At 33.2% G+C, this 24,472-nt stretch overlaps 2 protein-coding genes across 6 annotated transcripts in view; both read left to right on the top strand.

Moving 5' to 3' along the window:
• Window positions 1-24,472, top strand: part of SLC15A2 (solute carrier family 15 member 2) — a 779,020-nt gene that overhangs the window by 62,807 nt on the left and 691,741 nt on the right. The window lies entirely within an intron of this gene.
• STXBP5L (syntaxin binding protein 5L) overlaps window positions 1-24,472 on the top strand; it is a 361,807-nt gene that overhangs the window by 94,189 nt on the left and 243,146 nt on the right. The gene's annotated exons all lie outside the window — the stretch shown is intronic.

The raw sequence follows: 24,472 nt of genomic DNA, 5'->3' as shown, positions 1-24,472 counted from the left end.
CCAGAGCTAGAATATAACAGACATCTACTTAGCTGATAATCCACCTTGAGATGAAGTAAAATTTGTATTTTATTATCTGTATCTGTTATTTAACTATTAAATGATCTGATATTTGTTTATTATTTGGGAAACAGTCAAACTTTTTGGTGTGATTGAGAAGGGCTATCACAGGAAAAATTGATATTAATGAAAGAAAAAGAAACCTCTGAGAAGTAAATTTACACAGATTAGCAAGTACTAGTCAAAACTGAGTTAGGTAGATGATAGAGACAGGCAGCCACTGCTGAGAGCTCAAGAAAGTGCTTATTTTATTTTGTTGAATGGTAATAGTTCATAAGGAATCATCACTGTATGGGCAGAGCTTAATGAAGTAAACCTGTTTTTATAGGTTTGTTGAGAAAAAAGGATGGCAGCTATAGACATTCTTCCTTTTTCTATTTGGAGCTTTTTCTTTTTCTTCTTATATGTGTACTGTAATATTTGAATCATTAACCTTCAATATTCTGAGTAGTATTCATGAGTATTATGTCCACAGTATTTTGGGATTCAGCATCAATGGAAGTTTTTGTTAATCCAGTATTTTTTTGAGAGGAGGAAATTTATATTTTAGCTATTTGCTAAAACTAGATAGGACTTCTTTCTTTATATTATATCTAATTTTGGTTATTTTATCTTAAATTTTAAAATAAGTAATGTAGCAAATATTTCAGGATATGAAAAGTTGAAAGATCAGTCAAGAGTTGTTATACTGTTCCTTGTACCTTTACCACTAAAAATATTACCTACCTCAGATATTGCCATATTGATTTTATCTCTTTCTCTACTTGTAAGATTTTTTGTTTGTCAATGTTTTGAGTAGATCTGGCCCTACCCTTTTGTGTAGATGGGCAGAATGAGTTTTTTTCCCCTCACAATTGGAATGTTGAAGGAAATGTTCTGGCCTCTTTTATAGCCATTTTGGGGAGAAGAAATGATTGATGGTGATGATTTCCAGTTATAATTTTATTAACTCATTTGAGGTATATTTAACTGGTAGGAACGTAAAAGACCAAGCTGACAGATTTTGGACAAGTTTAAATCTTAGGAACTTTGCAGGCACTGCCTATTTTTTTAAATTAATTTTTATTGGAGTATAGTTGCTTTACAATGTTTTGTTAGTTTCTGCTGTACAGGAAAGTGAATCAGTCTTACGTATACATATATCCCCTCTTTTTTAGATTTCTTTCCCATTTAGGTCACCACAGAGCATTGAGTAGAGTTCCCTGTGCTATACAGTAGGTTCTCATTAGTTACCTATTTTATACATAGTAGTGTATATATGTCAATCCCAATCTCCTACTTCATCCCACCCACCCACCTTGGTATCCATAAGTTTGTTCTCTACATCTGTGTCTCTATTTCTTCTTTGCAAATAAGTTCATCTATACCATTTTTCTAGATTCCACATGTAAGTGATATTATACGGTGTTTGTTTTTCTCCTTCTGACTTATTTCACTCTGTATGACAGTCTCTGGGTCTGTCCACATCTCTGCAAATGGCACTATTTCATTCCTTTTATGGCTGAGTAATATTCCACTGTATATATGTAGCACATCTTCTTTATTCATTCTTCTGTTGATGGACATTTAGGTTGCTTTCATGTCCTAGCTATTGTAAATAGTGCTGTAATGAACATTGGGGTGCATGTATCTTTTTGAATTATGGTTTTCTCTGGGTATATGCCCAGGAGTGGGATTACTGAGTCAAATGTAGTTCTGTTTTTAGTTTTTTGAGGAATCTCTGTACTGTTCTCCATAGTGGCTGTGCCAATTTGCATTCCCACCAACAGTATAGGGGAGTTCCCTTTTCTCTACACACTCTCCAGCGTTTATTGTTTGTAGGTTTTTTTGATAATGGCCATTCTGACCAGTGTGAGGTGATACCTCATTGTAGTTTTGATTTGCATTTTTCTAACAATTAGTGATGTTGAGCATCTTTTCATGTGCCTCTTGGCCATCTGTATGTCTATCTAGGTCTTCCGCCCATTTTTTCTTTGGGCTATTTGTTTTTTTGATATTGAGCTGCATGAGCTGTTTGTAGACTTTGGAGATTAATCCCTTGTCAGTTGCTTCGTTTGCAAATATTTTCTCCAATTTTGAGGGTTGTCTTTTCATTTTTTTAATGGTTTCCTTTGCTGTGCAAAAGCTTTTAAGTTTAATTAGGTCCCATTTGTTTATTTTTGTTTTTATTTTCATTACTTTAGGAGATGGTTCAAAAAAGATCTTGCTGCGATTTATATCAAAGAGTGTTCTGCTTATGTTTTCCTCTAAGAGCTTTATAGTGTCTGGTCTTACATTTAGGTCTTTAATCCATTTGGAGTTTATTTTTGTGTATGGTGTTAGGGAGTGTTCTAATTTTATTCTTTTACATGAAATTAAAAGACAGTGCTGTCTGACATTGCCTGTTTTCATGCTTACAAAAATGTGATATTTATCTTTTTGTGAAAGTTAAATTAATTATCTTGAACTTGAGAATAATAATTAATATCACAATTTATTGTGGAGCGGAAAATATCTTTAAATGTATCATGAATGCAAGGCTTAAGTCAATGAAGGAGAATTTAACCAAGTGTCTTTGGGAACTCTAAGCCCTCTTAAATCGGCCATTTAACTGTATACATTTCTATATACTTGTCAACTGGAAGAAAGACACACAATATGAGAGTTGGGAGTGAAGTTTTATTGAGGGTCTTACTGAGGACTATAGCTGGGAGCTAGCCTCTCAGATAGCTCTGAGGAACTGCTCCAAAACCACAGGGGAGGAGCCAGTATATAAATTTTTTGGCTGGGAAATACAAGTAGCAAGCATAAAAGATTACTGCTAATCACAAGGAACAGACATCTCAAGTTAATGATTTAAGTGCTTTTCTATGTATGGGAAGATGCAAGAATCTGGGGTCATTCAAATTCTTCCTTAGATATGAATCTTAACTGTCTAGGGACCATATATCTAAAACACAGAATGTTCCATCCTGTTTTTCTCTGTCCTGAATTCCCCTCTGGGGGCCCTGTCAGTGGGTGACTGCAGTGGGTTGTAACTTAATCCTTGTAGAACTGGAATGTTGGGCAATATTCTTTGTTTATGTATCCTTGTGCTTATGCCATATACATATTTAGTTTATATAGTTTGTAAATTTTAGGTTTTTTTAATTAGGGCAACTTCAGTCTTTGGTTTTATAGTCTTTGAAGGTAGCAACCAGGCTTAGATTGTTGAGAAGTAGGTTTAGATATTCCAGCTGCTTCTGGTGGATGATCTTTGGGTTCCTCTCATATCAGAGTTTATAAACTTAAATATGGAAGAAAAACTTTTGATTTCTGTGGTACATGATCTGAAAAATGAATAAAATCAAGCATTTACATTTCAGGCATATTAACAGTCCTTGCTATCACTGATCATAAATCATGTAATGTTGGGGAAAGCCTAGAATTGTTTTATATGGTTTTCAAGTAAAATTCAACAGATAGGCTATAATATACAGATCATAAAGTATTTGTACTAATTATATCAGAGTTTATTTTTTCTGTCAGTGGTGTTCTGCTAATTAATATTGTCAGAATACTTCTAAGGAATATTAGCTAAACCGCCAGGAAGGAATATGTTATTAAGAACCTTATTTCTGAAATCTCTAGCAAACTTGACCCATCAGAGTTGGCTTTGGGGGACACTATTTATAACCCAAATTTAAAATATTTTATTGCTTTATAAAGATAATCTGAATTACTTTTCTTTTAAAATTTTCTTAAGTAATTAGCATATTTGCCTGGTTTGACAGTCAAAAGATAAAAGTTGTATGTACAGTGAAGGATCTTTCTTCCCCTCCTGTCCCCTGGACACTCTGTCTATCCGCAGAGCCAAGCAGTGTTATTAATTTCTTGTGTCTTTCTAGAGATTCATTCTGTACACATATAAGCAAATATTATATGTAACATAATTTTCTTCTTTATGTATTTATAGACAAATATGAAAGTATCATATATTTCTGTTACATAAGTTGTAGCACATTATACAAACAGTTTTGTACCTTGTTTTTTTCCCTTTACATGTTCTCAAGATCATTCCTTATTAGTACATAAAAAGTTTCCTTATTCTTTTTTTGGTGTGTGTGCAAATGTTACCAAACTGCCAAGAAACTGTGTAAATATTAAAGTGTATGCCTTGAAATAATTTTACATTCATGTAACAAATGCACAATTCAAGAAACAGAAAATTGCTAAAGCCACAGAAATCCCTCTGTGTTACCTTCTAATCACTACCTAACCCCCAAGTGTAACACTATTCTGATTTCAAACATTATAGATTAGTTTTGCCTGTTGTTTTTCACAGTTATAGGAATGGAATTGTACATATCTACTTACTTGTATTTGGCTTCTTTTTTTAAAAATAAATTTAATTAATTAATTAATTAGGCTGCATTGGGTCTTTGTTGCTCTGCGTGGGCTTTCTCTAGTTGTGGCGAGCGGGGGCTACTCTTCATTGCTGTGCGTGGGCTTCTCACTGAAGTGGCTTCTCTTGTTGCGGAGCATGGGCTCTAGGCACGTGGGCTTCAGTAGTTGTGGCTCGTGGGCTCTAGAGCACAGGCTCAGTAGTTGTGGCACACGGGCTTAGTTGCTCCCCGGCATGTGGGATCTTCCCGGACCAGGGCTCGAACCTGTGTCCCCTGCATTGGCAGGTGGATTCTTAACCACTGTGCCATCAGGGAAGTCCCTATTTGGCTTCTTTTGCTCAACATTATATTTGTAAGTTTCATTCATGTTGCATGTAGCCATAGTTTATTATTTTCATTGTTATGTAGTATTCAATTTAATGGATATTCTTTAATTTGATTCTTTAATTTTAAAAATTTAATTCTTTAATTTAAAAACTTTTAAAATTTTGTAAATTTTAGAAATAACTTGTCAAATTCCACAAACACATCTGAGATTTTGATTAGAAATATCTTGAATCTGTAGATCAATTTGGGGAGAACTGACATTCCCCATGATGATGGGGAATGGCAATATCGATTGATTGTCATTAACAATGATGACATATTGATTCATTGCCTGAATCACACACAGTCAGGGAATCAAACATGGTATATATCCCACCACTTACTTAGGTATTCTTTGATTTCTCTAAATGACATTTATGGATTTCTCGGTAGAGGTCTTCTATATTTTTATGTTTAGTCATAAATATTTGATAATTTTAAATGCTATTGAAAATTGTACATAATGATAAAAGGATAATATATTGTAAATTGTACGCAATGATAATTATATTACAGTATATTATTTTTAATATTTTTGTTGGAATATGAAAATATAATTTATTTTTATATGTTGACTTTGTGTCCAATGACTTTACTTAAATTCAAATTGCTTATCTATTGTAGATTTTCCTATGTACACAGTCATGCCATCTTCAAATAATGACAGTTTTATTTCCTTCTTTAGTTTTATGTCTTTATATTTATTTCTTTTTATTATTGCACTGGGGTTAGGACCTTCTATTAGTTTTTTTTTTTTGCACTGTTGGAGTACTGAAGCATTTATTTATTTATTATTATTAATTTTTTTTACATCTTTATTGGAGTATAATTGCTTTACAGTGTTGTTAGTTGCTGTTGTACAACAAAGTGAGTCAGCTATATGTATACATATATCCCCGTATCCCTTCCCTCTTGAGCCTCACTCCCACCCTCCCTATCCCACCCCTCTAGGTCGTCACAAAACATCGAGCTGATCTCCCTGTGCTATGCAGTGGCTTCCCACTAGCCTTCCATTTTACATTTGGTAGTGTATATGTGTCAATGCTACTCTCTCACTTCGTCGCAGCTTCCCCTTCCCCTGCCTGTTGTATTAGTTATTTATTGCTGTGTGACAAAATTACACAAACTTAGTGGCTTAAAACAACATGCATTTCTTATCTCAGAGTTTGTAGGTCAGGAAACCAGGTGTGGCTTAGATGAGTTTCTGTTTCAGGATCTCACAAACTACAGTTAAGGTGACTGCCAGGGCTGTGACCTCATCTGAGGCTTGATTGGGAAAGGATCCATTTTCAAAACTTATTTGGTTGTTGGCAGCATTCTGTTCCCTAACAAGTTGATGCATCGAGAGCCTTAGTTTTTACTGGCTGTTGACCAGAGACCACTGTCAATTGCTTCCAATATGCCTTTCTCCATAGGACATCTGACAACCTGGCAGCTTCCTTCTTCAGAGTCAATAAGGGAGAGAGTCTTCTCACAAGATGAATGTTACAATCACATGTGATTTAGTAATGAAAGTGGCATCTTATGACCCTTGCTATATTCCGTTGGTTATAAGCAAATCACAGGTCCTGTGCACACAGAAGGGGAAGGGGATTATGCAAGGGCAAGGATATCAGGAGGTGGTGATTGTGGGGACTACCTTGGAATCTGTCCATCATAGACTTCCAGTACAATATTGAATAAAATGTCCAAGGACAAACAATGCTTTTCTTGTCTACTTACTGATCTTAGGGAAAATATTTTTATTATTTCACCTTTAAGTGTATGTTTGCTGCACGTTTTTAAATAGATATTCTTCATTAGTTTAAGAAAGTTTCTTGTGCTCCTAATTTGTTATAAGCATATATATTTTAAAATTATGAATGGTGTTAAATTTTATCACATAGTTCTTATGCATCTTTTGTGATGATCATATTATTTTTTTCTTTTTTATCTATTAATGTGGTAAATAACATCACTTGATTTTTGCGTGTTAAATGACCCTTGTATTCCCAGAATAAATACAACTTTTGTGATGTATTAGCATTAATATATGTGCTGAATTTGCTAATATTTTGCTAATAAGTTGGTTAAGAGTTTTATATTTATGTTAAAAAGAGCTTTGCATGTAAGTTTCCTTTCTTTTGAATTCCCTGCTAGGTTCTTAAGTCATAGTTATTTTGACCTTATAAAATGGAGGGGAATGAGGGAATGTTTCCTCTTTTCTATACTCTACAAATACTTGTGAAAGATTGGTATTATTTCTTTCTTAAAATTTGAAAAAAACTTCATCAGTAAAGCAATCGGGGCCTGGGTTTTTCTCTGTGGGAAGATTTTAAATGGCATATTCATTTCTTTAATAGGTTTAGGAATATTCAGATATTCTTTTTTTCCTTGAGTCAGTTTTGGTAAGTTATGTTTTGATAGAAATTTATCCTGTTCATCAAAACTTTTAAATTTATTGGCCTTAACAGTAGTGTCTATAGTAATTTCCTGTTTTTCATTCATTTTTTTTCTCTCTTTTAAATTGAGGTATAGCTGATTTAGAATATTGTGTTAGTTTCAGGTATAAAGCAAAGTGATTCAGTTATATATTTCAGATTATTTTCCATTATAGGTTATTATAAGATATTGAATATTGTTCCCTGAGTTATACAGTAAATCCGTATTGCTTATCTGTTTTATATATAGTAGTGTATATTCATTAATCCCATACTCCTAATTTATCCCTCCCCTCTTCCCTTTCCCCTTTGGTAACCCATAAATTTGTTTTTTAAGTCTGTTAGTCTGTTTTGTAAATAAGTTCATTTATATCATTTTTTTTAGATTCCACATATAAGTGATATCATATGATATTTTTCTTTCTCTGTCTGACTTACTTCACGTAGTATGATAATCTCCAGTCCATCCATGTTGCTGCAAATGGCATTATTTCATTCTTTTTAATTCCATTGTATATATGTACCACATCTTCTTTTTCCATTCTTGTCGATGGACATTTAGGTTGCTTCCAAGTCTTGGCTTTTGTAAACAGTGCTGCAGTGAACATTGGGGGTGCATGTATCCTTTCGAACCATGGTTTTCACTTTTCTCCACACCGTTTCCAGCATTTGTTGTTTGTAGACTTTTTGATGATGGCCATTCTGACCAGTGTGAGGTGATATCTCGTGGTTTTGATTTGCATTTCTCTGATAATTAGTGATGTTGAGCATCTTTTCATGTGCCTCTTGGTCATCTGTATGTCTTCTTTGGAGAAATGTCTATTTAGGTCTTCTGCCCATTTTTGCATTGGGTTGTTTGTGGTTTTTTTGGTATTGAACTGCATGAGCTGTTTGTAGATTTTGGAGAGTAATCCCTTGTCAGTTGATTCATTTGCAAATATTTTCTCCCATTCTGTGGGTTGTCTTTTCATTTTGTTTATGATTTCCTTTGCTGTGCCAAAGTTTTTGAGTTTAATTACGTCCCATTTGTTTACTTTTGTTTTATTTCCATTACTCTAGGAGATGGATCGAAAAAGATATTGCTACGATTTGTGTCAAAGGCTGTTCTTCTGTTTTCCTCTGAGAGTTTTATAGTATCAGTCTTAAATTAGGTCTTTAATCCATTTTTAGTTTATTTTTGTGTATGGTGTTAAAGAATGTTCTAATTTCATTCTTTTTTATAGCTGAGTAATATCCCATTGTGTGTGTGTGTGTATATATATATATATATATATATATATATACATGCACCACATGTTCTTTATAGATGGCCAACAGGCACATGAAAAGATGCTCAGCATCGCTAATTATTAGAGAAAAGCAAGTCAAAACCACAATGAGGTATCACCTCACACTGGTCAGAATGCCATCATCAAAAAGTCTACAAATAATAAATGCTGCAGAGGGTATGGAGAAAAGCAAACCCTCCTACACTGTTGGTGGGACTGTAAATTGGTGCAGCCACTATGAAAAATCAGTATGGAGGTTCCTTAAAAAAGTAAAAACAGAGCTATTATATGATCTAGCAATTCCACTCTGGGCATATACCCAGAAAAGCTGAAAACTCGATTCAAAAAGATACATGCACCCCAATGTTCATAGCAGCGCTATTTACAATAGCCAAGACATGAAAGCATGTCCATCAACTGATGAATGGATAGAGAAGATCTGTTCTTCATTCTTGATATTGGTGATTTTTGAGTTATCATTTTTCATGATCAATCTGCATATTTATCATTTTTGTGATTTTGATAGATTTATCATTTTGATGGATTTGTTGACTTCCTCAGTTGAACAACGTATGTTACTCTAGTTCATTGATGACTACTCTTTGCAACTTTTGTTGTGTCTGATTAACTATCTTTTAACTAGATTCTTGAGATGGAATCTCATGTAATTAATTTAATGTTTCTTCATTATAACAAATGAATTTAAGGCTAAAATTTTTCCTGTAAATTATACTGTTTTAGCTGTATTTGGAGATTGTAGGTATGTCTTATCCTTATTAATGTGAAGCTAAAATCTGTTATAATTTCTCCATGATTTCTTGTGTTATTTATAAATGACTTAATTTCCAAGCAGTTGGAGGTTTTCTATTTATCTTTTTATTGTTAGTAAACAATGAAATACTACTGTGGAGAGATTATAGTCTATATGATTTTAGTTCTTTTTTCATTTGTTAAGACTTGTTTTATGATTCTGAATATGGACAATTTTGGTAAATGTGCACAAAAACTGAATTTTTACTCATCTGTTATTGGGTGCATGTTATATATGTAAATTAGACCAGGTTTGTTAATTGTGTTGTTTGGATTTTTAAATTATTACTGGCTTCTATTTGTATTTGTTCCAGGTAGTACTGAGGAGTGTTAAAATATTCCACTATGATTATAGATCTGACTACCTCTCTTTCTCTCTCTTTTTTTTAATTGGGGTATAGTTGTTTACAATGTTGTTAGTTTCTGCTGCACAGTGAAGTGAAGTAGAGGGATACTTCTCTTTTTAATGCTAACAATTTATATGTTTTGAAGCTAAATTGTTGGATGCATACAGATTTGGAATTGTTATATATATTTATTTATTCCTTTATCAGTATGAAATATCCCCTTTCTCTTTAGTAATGTATCTTGTTTTAAAATATACATTGTTGATATTTATATAGCTATACCAGCTTTCTTTGGTTAGTTTTTGCATGGTGTGTATTTTTCTATTTTTTTACTGTCAATTTCTCTATGTTCTTTTTTGTAAACATATACTTTAAAAAATTAGTCTGACAATCTTGGTCTTGTACTTGGTATATTTACATTTAATATAGTTTACTGATATATCTGGGTTTATATCTACTATCTTAATGTTTTTTATTTCACTCTAATTTTTATATTTCTTTTTAATTTCCCTTGCTTTCGATTTAAACTTTTGATTATCCTATTTTCTCTATGTGAAGTTAATATGTATTTTTTCCCTTTTGTTTGAGGGTTTAACTTAGAGGTTTCAACATAGAAGCTTCACTTATTTCAGTCTAAAACAGTATTTCTTTTGTCACTTCTTTGATAATGACAGTAACTTAACGTTTATCTCCATTTACCATCCCTCTTGCCTTTTGCATAATTGATACCATGTGTTTTATTTCTAGATTCACTTTAAACTCCATAATGTATTGCTAATATAGTTTATAATCTCAATATTCAGTTTATATTAATATATTTTTACCATTATATGTTTATTCTTTCTTCTGATCCTTATCTCTTTCTGTAATTCTGTTTGGATTCATTTTCTCCTTCCTAAGAATATTCTTTATTCTTTATTTTACTGTAGGTTTATTGGGATGAATTCTCTCAGGCTTTGTTTGTTGTTATTTCACTTTTTAGAAAACTTCTTATTTTGAAATAATTGTATATTTGCAGCAAGTTGCAAAAATAGTACAGAGAGGTTCTGTGTTCCCTTCACCCAGTTTTCTCCAATTATAATATCTTATATAACTATAGTACAATATTAACCAAGAGATCAACATTGTACTACTCACAGTTTCAGATTTCACTCACTTTACATGTACTCATTTGTATGTGTGTGTGTTTGTAGTTGAGTCTGCCCTAAATAATGCAATTTTATCATATGTGGACACTCATGTAAACACCACTACAATCAAAATAAGAAACTGTTCTATTATTTCAGAGATCTTTTTTGTGCTGTACCTTTGTAGTTACACTCACTCTCCTCCCTCCCTGTCCCATTACTAACCCATGGAAATTTTCTGCATATAGATCTTGTACATATGTTGTTAGAATTATATCCATGCATCTCATTTTTTGGTGCTATTATAGATGATATTGTGTTTTTAAATTTAAATTTCATTTGTTTATTTCTGGTACATAGTAAAGCAATTGACAGCAATTGTCCTGTATCCTGAAACCTTACTAAAATTGCTTATTAGTTTTAGGAGGTTGTTTTTGTCAGTTCTTTGGAATTTTCTACATAGAGAATCATGTCTTCTATGAACATAGACATTTTTATTTCTTTTTTCCCAATCTATATATCATTTATTTCTTTTTAATTTTCATATTACATTAGCTACGTCATCTAATACAATGTTGAATAGGAGTGATGAGAGGGGACATCATTCCCTTGTTTCTGATCTTAGGGGACAAGCATGTATTCTCACCATTAAGTGTGATGTTGAAGCATTTTTGTAGCTATTCTTTTTTTTTTTTTTGCTGTACGCGGGCCTCTCACTGTTGTGGCCTCTCCTGTTGCGGAGCACAGGCTCCGGAAGCACAGACTCAGCAGCCATGGCTCACGAGCCTAGCCGCTCCGTGGCATGTGGGATCTTCCCGGACCGGGGCACGAACCCGTGTCCCCTGCATCGGCAGGTGGACTCTCAACCACTGCGCCACCAGGGAAGCCCCTGTAGCTATTCTTTATCAAGTTGAAGAAGTTCCTCTTTATTCCTAGTTTATTGAGAGTTTTTGTTATTGAGCAAGGGCTCGTGTGCCCACGGCGCAGAAAGCCAAACTCTGACAGTGGTTGTTTGAAGCCAAGTTAGGGCTTATTTGTAGGGCGGCAAGCAAGGAAGTGGGAGACGTGTCTCAGATTTACTCCAACTTGGTCTTTGAATTAGAGTTTTTTTTATAAGGGGGAAGAACATAGAGGCTGGATTAATCATCATCTCGTGACATTTCTTAATCTTTGTTTCAGGAGAAAGGATGTCTCTAGTTTATGATTCTCAGGCCACGTGATCCATGGCTCAGGGGTCTGTTAGCTCATCTTGCCCTGGAGAAACAACCTGAGTTTGTACGTTAATGATGATATCTATAGTAGCAATTTTAGTACATTAATGATGTCATCAACAATAGCAATTTTAGTCATTTGACTCTGGTTGATTAGTTTTCAGTTAGCACCAAATTGAGGTCAGAGGGGACAAGAAAGGGAATAATGTTTTTGATGGAGAGGTTAATCATAAACTCAGTAAGGGAACTCAGATTTAGCAAGAGTTGGTTTCATTTTTGTTATGAATGAGCACTGGATTTTTTCAAATGTTTTTCCTGCATCTATTGACAATATCCTTCTTTCGACTGGTGGTATAATTCATTACATTAATTGATTTTCAAATACTGAACTAGCCTTGCATACCTAGAATAAATCACGTTGAGTTGTAGTGTAGAATTATTTTTATACAGTTTAAAAATTTTATTTGTTAATATTTTGTTGAAGATTTTTGCAGGTATGCTCATGAGAATCATTGGTCTATTGTTTTCCTTTCTTGTGATGTCTTTGTCTGGTTTTGGTATTAGGCTAATGTTAGCCTCATAGCATGAGTTAGAAAGTGTTGCCTCCGCTTCTATTTTCTGGAAGAGATTATAGATAATTGGTATTTTCTTTTCCTTAAATGTTTAGTGGAGTTCACTGATGAACCCATCTGGGCCTGTTGCTTTCTTTTATTTTTTTAAAGGTTATTAATTCATTCAGTTTCTTTAATAGGTATAGTCCTACCGTGTGACTGAACCACACAGATTCCATTTTGTTAGCTCCATCTTAGGCCTGAAGTCCTAATTCTTCCTCTTTCTGTGGGACTGAGCTTTAGCCTACTCACAAGGAATATGCCCAAACCAGATAAGTCCCCAATCAACTTCTACCCTTATGCCCTTATGAAAACTAGAAGAATGCCTTTTGCTGATACAGATGCTTAATGGTCATGAGGCCCCCGGGGTGGGGGGAAACCCTTGTTCCTCTTGGTACGGACATGCTTCTCACTTGGTAGGCAGATTCTATTCTTACCTTTGGCCCTTTTATATCTCTAGGCACCCCTTTCATCCTCTTGGAGTGCAGCTGCAAATGCCTCTGAATCATTGTCCACCCAGTCCTGCCTTTGTGTAAGATAACTACAGTAAACTTCATAATTACACTTTCTGGAGATGCCTGCTTCATTTTTTGGTCCTAAAGTTCCCTCTCAGTTCAAAGGATATTATTCAATATCTCCACCTCCCAACACCTATTCAGATTATCTACTTTTCTTTGTGTGAGTTTTAGTAGTTTGTGTCTTTCAAGGACTCAGGCCATTTCTTATAGGTTATAAAACTTGTGGACATAGAATTTTTCATAGTATTCCTTAATGATCCTTTTAATATTCATGGGAGTAGCATGATGATCCTCCTTTGTTTCTGACATTGGTAATTTGTGTTTTCTCTCTTTTGCTCTTGATTAGCCTGGCTAGAGGTTTATCAATTTTATTAATCTTTTTAAAGAACAATATTTTGGTTTTGTTGATTTTCTCTATTTTTTACTTTTTTTACTTTTGCTCTAATTTTTTACTCTTTCCTTTATTCTTCTTGCTTTAATATTAAATTGCTCTTCTTTCTCTAGTTTCCCAAAGTGTAATATTAGATTATTGGTTTTAAAACTCTTTTTTTTTAAGTTTTATTTTAAATTGAGGTATAGTTGATTTACAGCATATTATGTTGTGTTAGTTTCAGGTGTACAGCAAAGTGGTTCAGTTATATATATATATATACACACACATATATTCATCCTTTTTCAGATTCTTTTCCCATATAGGTTATTACACAATATTGAGTATAGTTCCTTGTGCTATACAGTAGGTACTTGTTGATTATCTATTTTGTGTATACTAGTATGTATATGTTAATCCCAAATTCTTAATTTATCCCCGCACCACCACCTTTCCCCTTTGGTAACCATGTGTTTGTTTTATTTTCTCAAATATTCACTTTGGTGCTATAAATTTTCCTCTTAGCCCTGCTTTCACTGTGTCCTGTAAATTTTGAGTAGTTCTGCTTTCATTTAGTTAAAATATATAAAAAAATCTTCTTGAGATGTCTTCTTTGAACCATGCTTTATTTAGATATGTATCTCTAAATGTGTGGGAATTTCCCAGCTATCTTTCTGTATTTGATTTCTAGTTCAGTTCCATCATATTTTGAAAACACACTTTATGTAATTCCTACTTTTAGAATTTGTTAAGGTGTGTTTTATTCCAGAATGTGTTTGTCTTAGTGAATATTTCATGTGAGCCTAAACAGAATATAATTTTGCTGTTTTTATTTGGAGTAATATATAAATGTCAATTACATCAAGTTGATTGATGCTGCTATTCTGGTCACCTGTATTCTGACTTTCTGCCTCGGTGTTAGAGTCTCCAGCTATATTAATAAATTCTTCTCTTCATACTTGCATTTCTATCAGTTTTTTTCATGTATTTTAATGTCTGTTGTTAATTAATTAATTTATTTTTGCTGTGTTGGGTCTTTGTTTCTGTGCGAGGGCTTTCTCCAGTTATGGCAAGCGGGGGCCACTCTTCATCGTGGTGCACGGGCCTCTCACTATGGCAGCCTCTCTTGTTGCGGAGCACAGGCTCCAGACGTGCAGGCTCAGTAGTTGTGGCTCACGGGCCTAGTTGCTCCGCGGCATGTGGGATCCTCCCAGACCAGGGCTCCAACCCGTGTCCCCTGCATTAACAGGCAGATTCTCAACCGCTGCGCCACCAGGGAAGCCCTTAATGTCTGTTGTTACGTGCATATACATTAAGATGTTACATCTTCTTGGAGAATTGACCTTTTTATCATTATTTTATGCCCATCCTTATCCCTGATAATATTTATTGTTCTGATGTCTGCTTTGTCTTAAGTTAATATAGCTACTTCAGCTTTCTTTTGATTAGTGTTAGCATCATATGTATATCTTTCTCCTTTCACATATAAGTGAAAACATGCAGTATTTGTCTTTCTCTGACTTCACTAAATATAGTACCCTCCAGGTCCATCCATGTTGTCACAAATGACAAAATTTCATTCTTTCTATGGCTGAGTAATATTCCATTGTATATATCTCCCACATCTTTATTTACTCATCCGTTGTTGGACACTTAGGTTGCTTCCGTATCTTGGCTGTTGTAAGTAATGTTGTTATGAACCTTGAGGTGTGTATATTTTTTGAATTAGTGTTTTCATTTTCTTTGGATAAATATCACAGAGTGGAACACTGTCAGTATTTTTAAGAGTTTTTGTTTCAATAACCCATAGTTATTTTTCTTATCTACTTTGAAAATCTCTATCTTTTAATTTGTCAACAAAGACATTTACATGTAATTGTTGAATAGTTGAATTAATATCTACCATATTTGTAACTGTTTTCTAAACATTGCACTTATTCTTTAAATCTTTTCTTCCCCCTTTTCTACCTTTTCTGGTTTTAATTGGGCATTTTGTATGATTTTGTTTTCTCTCTTCTCCTAGCATATCAGTTATACTTCTTTAGAAAGTTTGTAGTGGTTTTTCAATATGCATTTACAATGAATGTAAGTCTGCTTTCCAATACCATACACTAAGGACACTAACAGGTTGTAAGTGAAGGGATGGAAAAAGATATGTCAAGAAAATGGAAACCAAAAAAGAGCAAGGGTAGCTATACCTGTATCAGCAAAATATACTTTAAGTCCAACACTAACAAAAGACAAATAGTTCATTATATAATGATAAAGGGGTCAATTTATCAAGAGGATATAACAGTTGTAAACATATACATATTAAATATTGGAGCAGTTAAGTATATTAAGCAATTGTTAACAGATATGAAGGGAAAAATAGCAATTCAATAATAGTAGGGGACTTCAGTACCTACTTTTTTAGCAATGAGTAAATCATTCAGACAGAAGATCATTGCAGAAATAATGGACCTGAATGACACTTTAGACTAAATGGATCTAACAGACATACACAGAACATTCCACCCAACAGGAGCAGAATATACATTCTTCTCAAGTGCACATGGAACATACATACTTTAGGAGAGATCACATGATACATCACAAAACATGTCTTAGCATTTAAGAAGATTGAAATCATACCAAATATCTCCTGACCACAACAGTATGAAACTAAAAATCAATAACAAGAGGAAAGCTGGAAAATTCACAAATATGTGGAGATTAAACAACATGATCTTGAACAGCCAATGGGTTGAAGAAGAAATCAATAGAGAAATCAAGAAATATCTTGAAACAAATGAAATTGGAAACATAATATATCAAAACTTATGAAAGTCTGCAAAAGCAGTTCTAAGAGGGAAGTTTGTAGTGATAAATGCCTACATTACAAAATGAGACAGACCTTAATAATTTCACTTTACACTTCAAGGAACTAGAAATAGAAGAACTTGCCTTGTTCTTGATCTTAGAGGGAAAGCATTCGTTCTTTCACCATTAAGTATAATGTTTCTGTAGGCTTTTTGTAGCTGATCTTTATGAAGTTGAGAGAATACTCTCTAATACTATTTTTGATAGCTTTTATCATGAGTGCATGTTGAATTTTGTCAAATGCTATTTCTGCATCAATTGATATGATCATATTTTCTGTTTTAGCCTGTTACTGTGGTGAATTACATTGACCGATTTCCAAATATTGAGCTAGCCTTGCATTCCTGGAATAAGCTTCTCTTGGTCTTTTTATATATTGCTGAATTCTATTTGCTAATCTTTTGTTAAGGATTTTTACATCAGTATTCATGAGGAGTATTGGTGCATACTTTTTTCCCCCTTCCAGCTTTATTGAGTTAAAATGACAAGTAAAAGTTATATATTTTTAGGGTATACACTTTGTGGGTTTCTTTATTGTATTGTCTTTATCTGATTTCACTCTCAGGTAATCCTATCTTTATAGAATGAATTGGGAAGTTTTCCCTCTTGTATTTTCTGGAAGAGATTGTTAGAATTGGTGATATTTTTTCTTTAAATATTTGATAGAATTCTCTTGTGAAACCATATGGACCTGAAGATTTCTTTTCTGGAAATTTTTAAATTACTAATTAAATTTTCTTACTAGTTATAGAACTATTCAATCTACTTCAGATTTGGGGAATTGCTCTAATTTGTGCTTTTTTTTTGTTTGTTTGTTTTTTGTTTGCTTTTTTTTTGCGGTATGTGGGCCTCTCACTGTTGTGGCCTCTCCCATTGTGGAGCACAGGCTCCTGACGCGCAGGCTCAGCGGCCATGGCTCACGGGCGCAGCTGCTCCACGGCATGTGGGATCTTCCCGGACCAGGGCACGAACCCGTGTCCCCTGCATCAGCAGGCGGACTCTCAACCACTGCGCCACCAGGGAAGCCCTCTAATTTGTGCTTTTTGAGGAATCAGTTCATTTCATAAGTTGTCAGAATTACTTGTGTAAAATTGTTACTGTCATATTTAAGTTTGCATGATCTGTAGTGATATTCCTTTTTAATTCCTAATATTGCTAAATGGTCTTCCCTTTTTTTTTTCTTGTCAGTTTTGCTGGAGATTTTTCAGTTTTATTGAACTTTTCAAGGAAACTGCTTTTTGTTTCATTGATTATTTCCATTGCTTTACTGTTTTCAATTTCATTAATTTCTGCTTTTTATTATTATTTTTTTTTGTCTACTTGGTTTAGATTTATTTTGCTCTTATTTCTCTAGGTTCTTGAGAGTGGGAACTTAGACATAGATTCGAAACTTTTCCTTTTTTCTAATGTAAGTATTTAGTGCTATAAATTCCCTTTTGGCATTGCTTTAGGAAAAGTTTCAAATCAATGTCTAAGCTCCCACATATTTTGATTTATTGTATTTCCAGTGTCATTCAGTTCAGTGTATTTTTTGAATTCCCTTATGATGACTTCTTAGGCCCATGGATTAGAAGTGTGTTGCTTAATTCTAAGTATTTGGAGATTTTTTTCCTATTATCTTTCTTTTATTGATTTCTAGTTTGATTCCATTGTGTTTAGAGAACACATTGTATATGATCTGAATTATTTTAAATTTACTGAGGTTTTTTAGCCCAGGATATCATCTATCTTAGTATATGTTTTATGGCTGCTAGGAAAGAATGCCTATTTTGTTGTTGTTTAGCAGATTATTCTATAAATGTTGATTAGTTTCTGTTGGCTGATGGTTGTGTTGAGTTCTTCTGTATCCTTACTGATTTGCTAGAGACAGGTGTTGAAATCTACTAGCATCATGGAGTCTCTCTTTTTTTCTTTTCAGTTTTATCAGTTTTTGCTTCATGTATTTTGCAACCTGTTGTTTGGTGCATGCACATTTGGGATTGCTCTGTCTTCTTGGTGGACTGACCTTTTATCTTTACATAATGTCCTTCTCTGTCTCTGGTTATCTGAACTCTTTTTTATCTGAACTCTTTTTTTAATCTGATATTAATATAACCTCTTCTGCTTTCTTTTGATTAATGTTTGCATGATATATCTTGTCATTCTTGTTACTTTCAGCTTTTCCATGTCAATATAATTGAAGTAAGTTTCTTGTAGACAGTGTATAGTTTGGTTATGTTTTTTCAATTCACTCTGTCAATCTGTGTATTTTAATTGGTGTTTACATTTTCTGTAATTATTGATATCTCAGGACTTAAGATCTCATTTTATTTTTTGTTGTCTGCTTGATCTCTCTGTTTTTAACCTACTTGGTATTTTTTTTCTTGCCATCCTGTTTTTACTTGAACATTTTTTTAGAATTTCATTTTGATTTATCTTTATTATTTAGTGTCTTTTTGTATCACTTCACTTCTTTAGAGGTTGCTGTAGACATTTCATTATATATAAACAATTTACCACAGTCTTTTGCTATTACATTTTCCCAGTTTGAATGAAGTATAAAGACCTTTTCTTTTTTATTTCCCTCATTTATAATAAATTTTCCTCTCTCTATATTTAGAACCAAATCAGACTGTGTTATAATTTTTCCTTCAACTGTCAAACATAATTTAGGAAATTATGAGAAGGAAAATATATTGTATTTACCCATAGTTTTACTTTTTGTTGTTTTTTATTCACACTTGATATTCAAATATTCCTATTTTAAAAAAAATTATTCCTTTTTGTTTAGTAAACTCCCTTTAACCATTCTCTTAGAGTTGATCTTTTAGTGACAAATTCTTGGCTTTCCTTCATCTAATAAAAGCAGAAATATATTTCGCATGTATAGAATTCTGGGTTGACAGTTCTTTTCTTTAAGCCCTTGAGTAATGTTCTACTTCCTTTTGGTCCCCTGTTTTCTGATGAGAAATCTGCTATCATCGGAATTTTTCCCCTGTAGTTAAAGTGTTGTTGCTCTCTTGCCACGTTCAAGATTTTTTTCTTTTCATTTTTAGTTTTCAGATATGTGGTTGTGATCTGTCTTGGTTTTATTTCTTTGGGTTTATCCTTTTCAGTTTTTTCAGCTTCTTGAATCCTTTGTTTTGCCTTTTACCAATTTGGGAAGTTTTTAGACATTATTTTTTTGACTCCTTTTTCAGTCCCATCCTTTTCCTTCTGGGACCCTGATAACATGATTGTTATCACATGTTTTGTTTTTGTCCCACAGGTTTCTGAGTCTCTGATTTTTTTTTTTTACATCTGTTTTCTGTCTGTTTTACAGATTGGATAATTTATATTGCTTTATATTTGAGTCTACTGCCTCTTCTGTTTCCTCCATTATGCTATTCAGTTTATCCGTAGGTTTTAAAATTTTCTTTATTGTACTTTTTAGTAGTAAAATTTGCATTTGATTCTTCTTTTTATCTTCTGTTTCTTTGCTGAGACTTTCTGGTTTTTGTTTTTTTTTTCATTTTATTCATAATTGCTTGTTCCATTTTATGATAGCTTCTTTTAAATATTTTTCAGTGAATTTTAACATCTGTATCATCTTGATATTGGTATCTATTTTTTAATTCAAACTGTGATTTTTCTATTTCTTGGTATGAGTGATTTTTTAATACAAACTGAACACTTTCAGTATAATGTTATGGCACCCTAGGTCTTATTTAAACCTCCTGTTTTGGGTGGGTTGTTTTGACCTTGCTCTGGCAACAGAAGGGCAGATGACCTCTTGTTGCTAACTGGTGGGAATAGAAGTTCAGGTTCCCTATTTGGCCTTCAACTAACACCTGAGGTTGGGAGAGGCATCTTACTGGGGTGGGGTTATGGCTCCCCATCATACTTCTACTTTTATCACCCTGACCAGAAGACCTGTGATTCATTCCTGCTCCCCACGTGGCCTCCACTAATTCAGTTCTCCCGTTCAGAAATTGAAATATTCTATGAATTTAAATGATAGAAAATGTTATTTCTTTCACTGTAGGAGAATGAAAATAAGCTTCTCAGAATTGCATTTGCCAAAAATCATTGTTATTCCCTATGCAAATGCAGATTTGACTTATTTTTAAAATTTGACTTACATTTGTTAGTTTTTCAACTAATTATGGGCAATAAAATTCAGTGAATTTTTTACTGTCTGGTTAATTAGAGCCCATTAAGACAATGAATGAAATTTAACTAAAATGTCACTACCTATTTAATTTTATCTCTTGTATTATAATTCAGCTAGATATAGGTTGTCTAAAATTATCAGATTCTTTTTCATAAAGAAAATTTAATTCCTTATTTTTGCTTTTTATATGATTTGAGTTTTTCCACTAAAACTCCTAAATATCAGCCTTTGACTTAAGATGTTGAGGGAATCTTAGGGTAGCTATCTGTCCCTTTCCCTAGCTGTTGTTGTGCTTCACCTTATCATCATTATTATAACCATCATTAGCTGTTTGGGGGGTACTACATAGCTTTATCCCTACTACTAACTTAGTAATTTAGGTTCTTATCCTAAAACTTGAAGAGTAAGTAAGCAGCAGTCATTCAGCCACAGAACTACATTTCTTAAAATGTAGTTCATGAATTGTCTGTATCAGAATCACCTAGAGAAGTGCTTCCTAAACTTTCATGTGTGTGTGACTCACCTGGGGGTTCTTCATAAAATTCAAATTCTAATTCTGGGATTGGGCCTGAGATTCTGAATTTCTACTAAGCTTCCAGGTAACATCCATGCTGCTGGTCTATGGACTTCATTTTGAATAGCAAAATATTTGTTAAAATATCAGTCATATGTTCCATCCCAAGTCCAAGGAGTCACAGTTTGTGTGACTGGAATCTGGGATATGCATTTTAATGAGATATTTATCTATACTAAAAATTTAAGGTTGTTGTTATAATTTAGTAGTTCTTAACTGTGGTTATGTATCAGAACCACCCAGAAAGAGTTTTAAAACAGTATTCCTAGATATTACTCCAGAACTATTGAATCGTCATCTCTGGTTTGTATTTTTAATATGCAGAATCATATACCTGATTCTGAGTATAACCAGGTTATAAAGAATGATTATAAATATTATAGAAGGGACTGGTGCCAGAGTCATCATGCCCGGTACTAGAAGTTTCACCTGGAATCCAGACAAAAAATAAGATTAAAATTGAACTATGTTAGAACTTAGTGGGGGGGAAGGTTTCAAAACTGAAATCTTCCACTAAATTTTATACAGCATAATTTTTGTAATTTTAAGCCATTTTCCTTTTTACAGTATATTTTTGGCTTGTGTATTGACAGTGTTTCTCAAAATAGGATTTATAGTCTTGGGGTTGTGAATTATCCACAGTAATTTATAATCAGACTAATGGAAATATTCTGAATGATTTGAATAAACCCTCTTATGCAAAAATACTGCCATACAATTTCAATATGTGAAGTTATATTTGCATTTATGGTTGTGTTGGTACCAAGTAGTATTATTTTAATTGTTATGGGTTAATAAAAAATCAAAGTGGACTATGCACATGTATTATGTATTCATACCAAATGATTATAAAATTATGTGATGGTATACTATGGAACAGAATTCAAAGGTATTCAAGTAGAGGCAAGTGGTGAAAGAGAGACACAGAGTAAGTATAGACATAAAAGAACCTGTGGAGTCAGAATCATATCCATATTGTGAGATTGTTTTATTTTTGTAAAAAAAAATTCATATGTCATGTAAATTAATTGTCATTTGAATTCTAGTTTTATTTGTATTTAATTTGTTTTTTGTTTTATGTATATATGAGTCATAAGTATGAGGAATTTCTTATTTTTATATATAAGTTAAAGAAGTTATAAAAGTAAGTCAAAGTGAGGATCAGCAAAAATTTTTTTAAAGATCTGTATATTATTCAAGCTTGAGAAACATGTATTTTGTTTATTTAATATACTTATGTAAAAAATATATCAAATTACAGAGTCCTTTGGCCCAATTCAAATACTGTACAGTTTTCTACCTTAGCTTTCCTTGATTTCCCTTGAATTAATCCCTCCCTCCTTTGAACTCTTTATAGCAATTAACACATTTTACTTTTATTTTTCTTGTCAACTTGTCTTATCTCTCCTGTTAGATGTTATATTTTTTTAAGGAAAAAGATTAGGTATGTTGTAATCAAGGACAGTACTTTTTATAAAGAATTATTCAGTGAAGCTTGAATAAATGGATGAATGGAAGGAAGACAATGTGTTAGATGATTTACTACGAAAGAATGAGTGAATATGGATATAGGAACAATATTATTTTTCCAAGGCCCACATATAATAGAAAATCCTTCATCTTGCAGGTGGTGGTGGTAGAAATACATTATAAATGAAAATGTAGCTATTAAGTACAGTAAATTAAGTTCTATAAGGATATTGATTAGTCACTTATGGTTATCAAACACACAGCACAAGTTTAATGATGCCCTCTCCTTCACCTATGTCAATCATCTTAAGTAAATCACATTACTTTTTTTTTTAATTTTAAGAGTTAATTTGAGCGAAAATCAATTTGAATTGGGCAGTGCCAACAGAGGTGGTTAAGAGTGCTCCACAGATAGCTAGGGGCAAGACTTTTATAGATAAGACATGAAAGCAAAGCAAAGGATTATGGGATTGGCTATAGCTTAAGTAGTTGCTTTATTTAGGAAAGCATAGCTGGCTTTTTCGAGTGGTTGTCCTTAGGTTTCAGTTTCTTTTTTTTCCTTGCAGTTTTATTGCGATAAAATGGACATACGGCACTGTGTAACTTTAAGGTATACAGCATAATGACTTGACTTACATACATCATGAAGTGATTATGACAATAAGAAGAGTGAACATCCGTAATTTCATATAGATACTAAATAAAAGAAAAAGTATAATTGACCTACAACCCAATGTTAGTTCCAGGTGCACAACATAGTGATTTGATATTTCTATATATAATGATCACCACGATAAGTTTAGGTATCATCTGTCACCATACAGAGATATTACATTGTTGACTCTATTTACCATGCTATACATTTCATCCCTATGACTCATATGTTTTGTAACTAGAAGTTTGTACCTCTTAATTTTCTTCACCTATTTCACTCATCCTCCCATCTTCCTCCCCTCTGGCAACCACCTGTTTGTTCTCTGTATCTATAACTCTGTTTCTGTTTTGTTATGTTCATTTGTTTTGTTTTTTAGATACCACATATAAGTGAAATCATATAATAGTTGTATTTCTGTCTGACTTATTTCACTTAGCAAAAGTCCATCCATGTTGTCACAAATGGCAAGATTTCATCCATTTTGTAGCTGAGTAATATTCCATTGTACATGTATATACCACATGTTCTCTATCCATTCATCTACTGATGGGCACTTACATTGCTCCTGTATCTTGGCTATTGTCAGTAATGCTGCAGTGAACATAGGGGTGCATATATCTTTTCAAATTAGTGTTTTTATTGTTTTATTGTTCTACTTTTCAAACTGGGTTCAGATTAATTCTGGGAATCTCTTACTTGTTTAACCATGACCCATCAGTTGGACTTTGGACAGAAGATGAAACCCTTTTGTCATAAAGGGTCTAATTTCTTATCAATAAGAATGAGGAATACAGTAGTGTTGGTCCAAGGAATATTTATATTTCTGTTTGGATCTTCATGTATTCCACTGTTCTTGTACTTACTGTAAAGTCTCTCTATATTGGAATTTTGCTGCTTGCTTCAGGTCTCATTACTGAAACCTGGCAGTTCTTAGACTTTTCTTCTTAACCTTATAAATGACCATGTAATATTTAAGTTTGCTCCTTTTCTATCTGAACTCCTGTATTTGTGTCTACTTTAATGGGATTGGTGTTTTTTCTACTCTCCCAGTATTCAGAAAGGGTGATCATAGATCCTTTTTAAAATGAGCTTCCTCTTTCTACATGGATTGAATTGAAAATTGATTGTTCATTGCCTAGAAACATGACTATCAAGTTATTTTCTGTGGAACATTATTGAGTATCTCTTGGCAACAGCAATTCTAGACTTTAGGTTTTAATCAAAATTGTCCAATGTCATATATGTTATACTTTAATTAGATTGTCAATTGACTCTGTAAATGTGTATGTAATAACAAGGCTTCTAGT

The sequence above is a fragment of the Orcinus orca genome, chromosome 5, assembly GCF_937001465.1.
Source record: "Orcinus orca chromosome 5, mOrcOrc1.1, whole genome shotgun sequence".
Classification (NCBI taxonomy): domain Eukaryota; kingdom Metazoa; phylum Chordata; class Mammalia; order Artiodactyla; family Delphinidae; genus Orcinus; species Orcinus orca.
The sequence above is the reverse complement of the archived record's forward strand: the minus strand, read 5'-3'. Positions and strand labels throughout refer to the sequence as shown.